Source organism: Zea mays, unplaced genomic scaffold, assembly GCF_902167145.1.
Source record: "Zea mays cultivar B73 unplaced genomic scaffold, Zm-B73-REFERENCE-NAM-5.0 scaffold_507, whole genome shotgun sequence".
NCBI lineage: Eukaryota > Viridiplantae > Streptophyta > Magnoliopsida > Poales > Poaceae > Zea > Zea mays.
In genome coordinates this window covers 1-10000 of record NW_023367154.1, presented here as the reverse complement: position 1 = coordinate 10000, position 10000 = coordinate 1, and the positions used below count along the sequence as shown (strand labels likewise).

The 10000-nt window shown below is 33.5% G+C and overlaps 1 non-coding gene across 1 annotated transcript; it reads right to left on the bottom strand.

The window, feature by feature from the left end:
• Positions 1-9090: 9090 nt before the first annotated feature.
• TRNAL-UAG (transfer RNA leucine (anticodon UAG)) lies at positions 9091-9170 on the bottom strand. Its single transcript has one exon. It is a non-coding gene; the product is annotated as a tRNA-Leu (tRNA).
• Positions 9171-10000: the final 830 nt, after the last annotated feature.

Genomic DNA, 10000 nt, shown 5'->3' with positions numbered 1-10000 from the left:
GGTTAAAGAAGAAAAACAAGAAAACAGGGGTTCTGTTGAATTTCAAGTATTCAGTTTCACCAATAAGATACGGAGACTTGCTTCACATTTAGAATTACACAAAAAAGATTTTTCATCGGAAAGAGGTCTACGAAGACTTTTGGGAAAACGTCAACGTTTGCTGGCTTATTTGGCAAAGAAAAATAGAGTACGTTATAAGAAATTAATAAGTCAGTTGGATATTCGGGAGAAGTAATTTAATCGTTCTCATTTTTTCTTATTTTATTAGTAGTCTTATAGTAGTCTTAGATTTTGCATTTTGATGAGCCTCGTTTTGAGGAATTCATGGAATAATCCATTTTCATGGAATAAAGAATAAGAACAAGGATATGAGTCTATCGCTTAAAAGAAAAGATCTCATGATAGTCAATATGGGCCCTCAACACCCATCAATGCATGGTGTTCTTCGACTGATTGTTACTCTCGATGGTGAAGATGTTATTGATTGCGAACCCATATTAGGGTATTTACACAGAGGAATGGAAAAAATCGCGGAAAACAGAAGTATTATACAATACTTGCCTTATGTAACACGATGGGATTATTTAGCTACTATGTTTACAGAAGCAATAACGGTAAATGCACCAGAATTCTTAGAGAATATTCAAATACCCAAAGAGCCAGCTATATTAGAGTAATTATGTTAGAATTGAGCCGTATAGCTTCTCATTTGTTATGGCTTGGACCTTTTATGGCGGATCTCGGGGCACAGACTCCCTTTTTCTACATTTTTAGAGAGAGAGAATTGATATATGATCTATTTGAAGCTGCTACAGGTATGCGAATGATGCATAATTACTTTCGCATCGGAGGAGTCGCTGCCGATCTCCCTTATGGATGGATGGATAAATGTTTAGATTTCTGTGATTATTTTTTACAAGGAGTTGTTGAATATCAAGAACTTATTACACAGAATCCCATTTTTTTAGAACGAGTTGAAGGAGTCGGTTTTATTAGCGGAGAAGAAGCTGTAAATTGGGGCTTATCGGGACCAATGTTACGAGCTTCTGGAATACAATGGGATCTTCGTAAAATTGATCCTTATGAGTCTTACAATCAATTCGATTGGAAAGTCCAATGGCAAAAAGAAGGAGATTCGTTAGCTCGCTATTTAGTACGAGTCGGTGAAATGAGGGAATCCATAAAAATTATTCAACAGGCTGTAGAGAAAATTCCTGGAGGACCTTATGAGAATTTAGAAGCCCGACGCTTTAAGAAAGCAAAGAATCCCGAATGGAATGATTTTGAATATCGATTTCTTGGTAAAAAACCTTCGCCCAATTTTGAATTATCAAAGCAAGAGCTTTATGTAAGAGTAGAAGCTCCAAAAGGCGAATTAGGAATTTATCTGGTAGGAGATGATAGTCTTTTCCCCTGGAGATGGAAAATTCGTCCACCGGGTTTTATTAATTTGCAAATTCTTCCTCAGCTAGTTAAAAAAATGAAATTGGCTGATATCATGACAATATTAGGTAGTATAGATATCATTATGGGGGAAGTTGATCGTTGAAATGATAATAGATAGGGTAGAGGTAGAAACTATCAATTCTTTTTCGAAATCGGAATTATTTAAAGAAATCTACGGACTTATATGGATTCTACCCATTTTTGCCCTCCTACTGGGAATCACAATAGAAGTACTCGTAATTGTGTGGTTAGAAAGAGAAATATCCGCATCGATACAACAACGTATTGGTCCTGAATATGCTGGCCCCCTGGGACTGCTTCAAGCTATAGCAGATGGAACTAAACTACTTTTAAAAGAGGATATCCTCCCATCCCGAGGAGATATTCCTTTATTTAGCATTGGTCCCTCTATAGCAGTCATATCCATTTTATTAAGTTTTTTAGTTATCCCTTTAGGATATCGTTTTGTTTTAGCTGATCTTAGTATTGGTGTTTTTTTATGGATTGCGATTTCAAGTATTGCTCCTATTGGTCTTCTCATGGCAGGATATAGCTCAAATAATAAATATTCTTTTTCAGGCGGTCTACGAGCGGCTGCTCAATCTATTAGTTATGAAATACCATTAACTTTTTGTGTACTAGCAATATCTCTACGTGTGATTCGTTAAAATAGGATCTTTTTCCTCTAAAATACATTGAATGCTTATCTTCCTTTGCTTATTCTGTATTCGCGTTGGTAAGTTAAACTCGATAGCTATATGAGTGAAACAAAACAGCTTATTAATTTGTAGTAAAAGTAAAAAATCTCATTTCCTACGTACAAGAAAAAAGTTCAAGTAAACATAAGCAGTGTAAACTCTTTACCCCAAGGTTGAGATTGTTTGATTAGTCATCATATCTTGAAGCGGGCAAGAATAAAGGATTCGCGATATGGAATTCCATTACTAGAATATTTTGAGTTATTACTATAATTTAAACTTATAACCATAAGGCAATCCATCAAAAGTTAGTGAGGGATTAGGAACACTAAAGTACATACAGGATTAGTAATGAGAGAATCTAAATCATTAGACATTTTTCCTCATAAAAGGAATCATAATAAGGACTTGAAATTGGTGGAAATGATCAAGCAGTACTTTCTTCAGATTCCGGTCTAGAGTATGTTCCCATTCACTTGTTAAGGAAATGGCTATCAAGAACGAATTAACCCTTTATTCTTTTTTTTTAAGTATACCCCTCCCGGGGAAAGAAGAGTAGGACAAAAGATATGGAATACAATACAAAAAAGGATCTTTATTTATTCTTTCCTTCCTTTATCCCTATTCATACAGAATTCCTCATGAACTAATGCCAAATTCTTTCCATTTATTAATTGCTATAACGAGTGATTTATTCCAATATTAAGTTATTACCGAACAAAGCAAAATTATATTATATAAAGGATGAGATCAATTCGGAAGCGCTTTTTTGTTATTCTAGCAGACGTAATTGCTTTGGTCTAATTTTGGGCTTTCCAATCAATTTTATCTTATCTAATTCTATCTATGCCCAGAGGATGATACCGAAACGAAACAATCCTTTCCTTTTTTCTGATCATAGAGGAGCCGTATGAAGCTAAGGTTTCATGTACGGTTTTGGAATAGCGGTGGGAACTGTGATGTTATCATCGACTATGATTATCTAATAGTTCAAGTACAGTTGATATAGTTGAAGCACAGTCCAAATATGGTTTTTTTGGATGGAATCTTTGGCGTCAGCCTATAGGTTTTCTAGTTTTTCTAATTTCTTCTTTGGCAGAATGTGAAAGATTACCCTTTGATTTACCAGAAGCAGAAGAAGAATTAGTAGCAGGTTATCAAACCGAATATTCTGGTATTAAATATGGTTTATTTTATCTTGTTTCTTACCTAAATTTATTAGTTTCCTCTTTATTTGTAACTGTTCTATACTTAGGCGGGTGGAATTTCTCTATTCCCTATATATCCTTTTTTGGATTTTTCCAAATGAATAAAATAATTGGAATTTTGGAAATGGTAATAGGTATCTTTATTACATTAACTAAAGCTTATTTATTTCTCTTCATTTCTATCACAATAAGATGGACTTTACCCAGGATGAGAATGGATCAGTTATTAAATCTTGGATGGAAATTTCTTTTACCTATTTCTCTGGGCAATCTCTTATTAACAACTTCTTCCCAACTAGTTTCACTATAAATAAGAATACAATAACAGTAAGAATATTTTCAACACAAAAGTTCTCTCAAACAAGAGAAAGAAACATACCTTTTTCATATATAGATTTAGAATATGTTCCCTATGCTAACTGGGTTCATTAGTTATGGTCAACAAACAATACGCGCCGCAAGATACATTGGTCAAAGTTTCATAATTACCTTATCCCACACAAATCGTTTACCTATAACGATTCACTACCCTTATGAAAAATCAATTACATCGGAGCGTTTCCGGGGGCGAATACACTTTGAATTTGATAAATGCATTGCTTGTGAAGTATGTGTTCGCGTATGCCCGATAGATCTACCCCTTGTGGATTGGAGATTTGAAAAGGATATTAAAAGAAAACAATTGCTTAATTATAGTATTGATTTCGGAGTTTGTATATTTTGCGGTAACTGTGTTGAATACTGTCCCACAAATTGTTTATCAATGACTGAAGAATATGAACTTTCTACTTATGATCGTCATGAATTGAATTACAATCAAATTGCTTTGAGTCGGTTACCAATCTCCATAATGGGAGATTACACAATTCAAACAATTAGGAATTCGCCTCAAAGTAAAATAGACGAAGAAAAATCTTGGAATTCAAGAACGATTACAGATTACTAGGTATTAGGATTTTTTTATTAGAAAAATCCATTTTTACTAACTCTAACGAAAAAAGAATAACTACTGCTTAACAACTTATATGTATATACAAAAAAATATCCTAATACCTTTTTCCTTCCTTGAATCTTTTAGTTTTAGTCAGTTCATGAAAAATTTTATACTAGAAATTTCTTCTTATCCATAATGGATTTACCTGGACCAATACATGAGATTCTTGTGCTATTTGGGGGATTTGGTCTTCTACTAGGAGGTCTAGGAGTAGTATTACTTACCAACCCAATTTATTCTGCCTTTTCGCTGGGATTAGTTCTTGTTTGTATATCCTTATTCTATTTTTTATTAAATTCCTACTTTGTAGCTGTCGCACAACTTCTTATTTATGTGGGAGCCATAAATGTCTTGATCATATTTGCTGTAATGTTTGTAAACGGCTCAGAGTGGTCTAAAGATAAGAATTATTGGACTATTGGAGATGGGTTTACTTTACTCCTTTGTATAACTATTCCTTTTTCACTAATGACTACTATCCCAGATACGTCGTGGTATGGAATTCTTTGGACTACAAGATCAAACCAAATAGTAGAACAGGGTCTCATAAATAACGTTCAACAAATTGGGATTCATTTAGCAACCGATTTTTATCTTCCGTTTGAACTCATTTCCCTAATTCTTCTAGTTTCTTTAATAGGTGCAATTACTATGGCTCGACAATAAGAAATACTTAGAATGAGTCAAAATTCTTAGAATTTCAAATATAAAATAAATAACTAAAGAATCACAATTTTGATTTAGTAAAACCCATCTACTGCCAATACAACAAATACCTTCTTTTCTCTTTTGTTGCGTAATTGTTCTATTCTAATTAATTGAATCGGTTCAATTCTTGTCCTCATATTGAAATGAATCGAGATTGATAAGGAGTTAGTTAATGATGTTTGAGCATGTACTTTTTTTGAGTGTCTATTTATTTTCGATTGGTATCTATGGATTGATCACAAGCCGAAACATGGTTAGAGCTCTAATATGTCTTGAACTTATACTGAATTCAATTAATCTAAATCTCGTAACATTTTCTGATCTATTTGATAGTCGCCAATTAAAAGGAGACATTTTCGCAATTTTTGTTATAGCCCTTGCGGCTGCTGAAGCAGCTATTGGACTATCCATTCTTTCTTCCATCCATCGTAACAGGAAATCAACTCGTATCAATCAATCCAATTTTTTGAATAATTAGACATAGAATCCCCTAAACAAAGGGGCATATATAATAATAAGAAACATTAAGATGAATAGAAATCTAATCTTATTTTCTTATTAGTGTTTAATAATATCCTTTTTTTGAGTAGGTTATTTCAGAGTATTGTTTTTTACTTATTGAATATTGCATTTTTGCAATTCATTGATATTGCAATTTGAATATTGCAATAATTTATATTGAAAAGATGATAGCCAATTTATTGGCTAATTCGAATTAGTATGTAGAATTCGTATAATTATAACTGTTGAAGCCTTAAATTCAAGTCTCTTGGCTCTTTTCACGCTTTCTCACAAACAGATTACGAAATATATTGCATTATTTGTTAAAGTTTGGATAAACCATTGCTTCGTCTGGTGTCTACAATACATCTAATTTATATAGTACTAATTTCATTTTTACCAGATCGAAAATTTTTATGTTGAAAAGGAAAATTTAGAGATCCAATGTCACATTCTGTAAAAATTTATGATACATGTATAGGATGCACTCAATGTGTACGAGCTTGCCCAACAGATGTATTAGAAATGATACCTTGGGATGGATGTAAAGCCAAGCAAATTGCTTCCGCGCCGAGAACCGAAGATTGTGTGGGTTGTAAGAGATGCGAATCCGCCTGTCCAACGGATTTTTTAAGTGTCCGCGTTTATTTAGGGCCTGAAACAACCCGCAGCATGGCTCTATCTTATTGATACGTTACAAAAAACTCCACTTGAATCGTCTGATTCCTCTTTACCGAAGAAGCCTGTGCTCGAAATAATCGAGCATGGGCTTTTCTGGTCAAAACGTATCTTGTCTTTATTACTTTATCATGAGTTATTTTCCTTGGTTAACAATACTTGTTGTTTTGCCGATATTTGCAGGTTCATTAATTTTCTTTTTACCTCATAAAGGAAATAAAATCGTTAGGTGGTATACTATAGCTATTTGTTTATTAGAATTCCTTCTAATGACTTATGCATTCTGTTATCATTTCCAATTGGAGGATCCTTTAATCCAATTAAAGGAGGATTCTAAATGGATAGATGTTTTCGATTTCCACTGGAGATTGGGAATCGATGGACTTTCATTAGGATCTATTTTATTGACAGGATTTATCACTACTTTAGCTACTTTAGCGGCTTGGCCGGTTACTCGGAATTCGCAATTATTCTATTTCCTGATGCTAGCAATGTATAGCGGTCAAATAGGATTATTTTCTTCACGAGACCTTTTACTTTTTTTTATCATGTGGGAGTTAGAATTAATTCCTGTTTACTTACTTTTATCCATGTGGGGGGGAAAGAGGCGTCTGTATTCAGCTACCAAGTTTATTTTGTATACTGCAGGCGGTTCCATTTTTTTCTTAATTGGAGTTCTGGGTATGGGATTATATGGTTCCAATGAACCCGGATTAGATTTAGAAAGATTGATTAATCAATCATACCCTACAACATTGGAAATACTACTGTATTTTGGCTTCCTTATTGCTTATGCTGTCAAATTGCCGATTATACCTTTACATACGTGGTTACCAGATACCCATGGGGAAGCGCATTACAGTACATGTATGCTTTTAGCCGGAATTCTATTAAAGATGGGAGCATACGGATTGATTCGGGTCAATATGGAATTGTTACCGCATGCTCATTATCTATTTTCCCCTTGGTTGGTAATAATAGGAGCGGTGCAAATAATCTATGCAGCTTCAACTTCTCTTGGTCAACGAAATTTCAAAAAAAGAATAGCCTACTCCTCCGTATCTCACATGGGTTTCATAATTATAGGAATTGGTTCCATAACCAACATTGGACTAAATGGAGCTATTTTACAAATATTATCTCATGGATTTATCGGTGCTACACTTTTTTTCTTGGCGGGAACGGCTTGTGATAGAATGCGTCTTGTTTATCTCGAAGAACTGGGGGGAATATCTATCCCAATGCCAAAAATTTTTACCATGTTTAGTAGCTTTTCAATGGCTTCTCTTGCCTTGCCGGGAATGAGCGGTTTTGTTGCAGAATTAGTAGTATTTTTTGGACTAATTACTAGTCCTAAATTTATGTTAATGCCAAAAATGCTAATTACTTTTGTAATGGCAATAGGAATGATATTAACTCCTATTTATTTATTATCTATGTTACGCCAGATGTTCTATGGATACAAGCTATTTCATGTTCCAAACAAAAATTTTGTAGATTCTGGACCACGAGAACTCTTTCTTTTAATCTGTATCTTTTTACCAGTAATAGGAATTGGTATTTATCCAGATTTGGTTCTCTCGCTATCCGTTGATAGGGTAGAGGTTCTATTATCCAATTATTATACTAAATAGGATTTTCTTTTTTTAACCAGTCCGCTCTATATTCCAGAGTGGAAAAATAAAAAATTCAGAAAAAAGTAAAAAAGTCTAATTAGATCTATCTCGAATTTTTGAGAACCCCTTGAACGTCTTTTCAAAGGGTTCTCAAATCAAACTAAAAAGGAAAAAAACCGAAGGTTTTATGTTATGTAATTATTTAGATGGTAATGTAAATGAACCGTAACTATGTAAACCTATTCCTAACAGATTGATACCAAAATAGCAGATCCAAATTATAAGAAATCCTATCGAAGCTACAAGTGCGGAATTCGTACCCTTCCAATTTGGATTTTTTCTACTATGTAAATATATTGCAAATATGGTCCAGGTAATAAATGCCCAAGTTTCCTTAGGATCCCAATTCCAATAGGATCCCCATGCCTCATTAGCCCATACTGCTCCACAAAGAATACCCACGGTTAAAAGAGTAAACCCTAGACTAATGACACGATAACTCCAAGAATCCAAACGCTCAGTTAATTGATATTTGTAATAATTTGGAAATACGGGAAAAGAGGTGTTTTTTAAAGCACTTCTTTTTGCATATAAATATTCAATCTCACTAAAGAAAAATGTTTTAAGAAAAACATTTTTCTTTAGTGAAAAGAAATCGAAATTCTTTCGAAATCTAATGATTAGAAGAGCGGCGGATAATAAGGATCCACACAAAAGAGTTGCATAGCTTAGTAACATCATACTGACATGCATCATTAACCACTGAGATTGTAGAGCAGGTACTAGTATTGTGGATTGATGCATTTCAGTTAAAAGACCCGACGTGGCAAAGCCTTGCGTTAAAATAGTACTTGGCGTAGTTATTGTGCTTAAATCATTTTTCGAGTTCTGTATCTTAGGAATAGTATGAAGAATATACAGAGTCCATGAAAGGAAGATCAATGACTCATATAAATTACTTAATGGAAAATGTCCCGAAGAAACCCAACGAGAGACTAAAAATCCTGTTATAGAGAAAAAAGTAGCTATCATTCCTTTTTCTGACGAATCACGTAATCCCCTAAGTTCACGAACTAATAAGGTTATCAAATGAATCGTAATCACAATTGAAATGGTTGAGAAAGAGATATGAGTTAGTATATGTTCTAAAGTTGCAAATAGCATAACGATAAGGTCCCATTACAAAATTGGAAATTTCGAATTGAATCCATTTTCTAATTTATTGTATTCTTTTTCGAGAATGCCGCCACTCGGATTCGAACCGAGATGCTTGAGCACTGCTTCCTAAGAGCAGCGTGTCTACCAATTTCACCATGGCGGCTAATTTAAAATAATAGTTAACTTAAAAGAATAATAGTTATTTTATCGTGAATCGTCGAGACTGGGAGAAGCCATAGAATTTAGGAACATTAGAAGTTCATCATTAGAAGTTCATCATTAACTACAATGAAATGCATTTTGTATTTTAGAAAAATTGATAGAATGAAAGCCTTTACACTCTTATTAATATGATGTACCAGTCCTAAACCCATTTATATGGGAATTTTGGATAAGATTAGGTGGAGGTTGTAAGTCCTATTGCAAGAATAGTCTACTTTTTATAATAGAATCCTCGTTTTTATGAGAATTCTATTATAAAAAAAAGTTCTTTGATAGGAAAAGAATACTGAGGACACAATATACCAAAAACTTTTGTTCTATATAATGATAATGGAGGGATTCGTTCTAAGAATATTGTACCGAGGAATTCGACACATAAAAGTACATTTATTAATTAATCCGAATTATTCATTCATATTAAATAATTGGAATTTCTTTTGGATAGTTCAATTCAGATTATTTCAAAATCTTATTATTTGTTTGCTTGTTGCCCAGAAAAACCTTTTGGTTTTGGATGCTCGTTGCCCCTAGAAAATGATCTTGATTTTGCTAAAGAATAAGATTGTACTATGGAAAAATAAGTCTTTTTTTTCCAAAGATTTTTACGAATACGCTTTTTTGACATCGAAGTACGTTTTTTTGGAACTGCCATTCAAAAAGGGAATTACTTTTTTCTAGTTGTATGTGAAAGACATCTATTGCCACAAATCAATCCTTCTTTCTGTTTTTTCTTAGTATTTATACTTAGATACTGAAAGATACTGAAAGTAC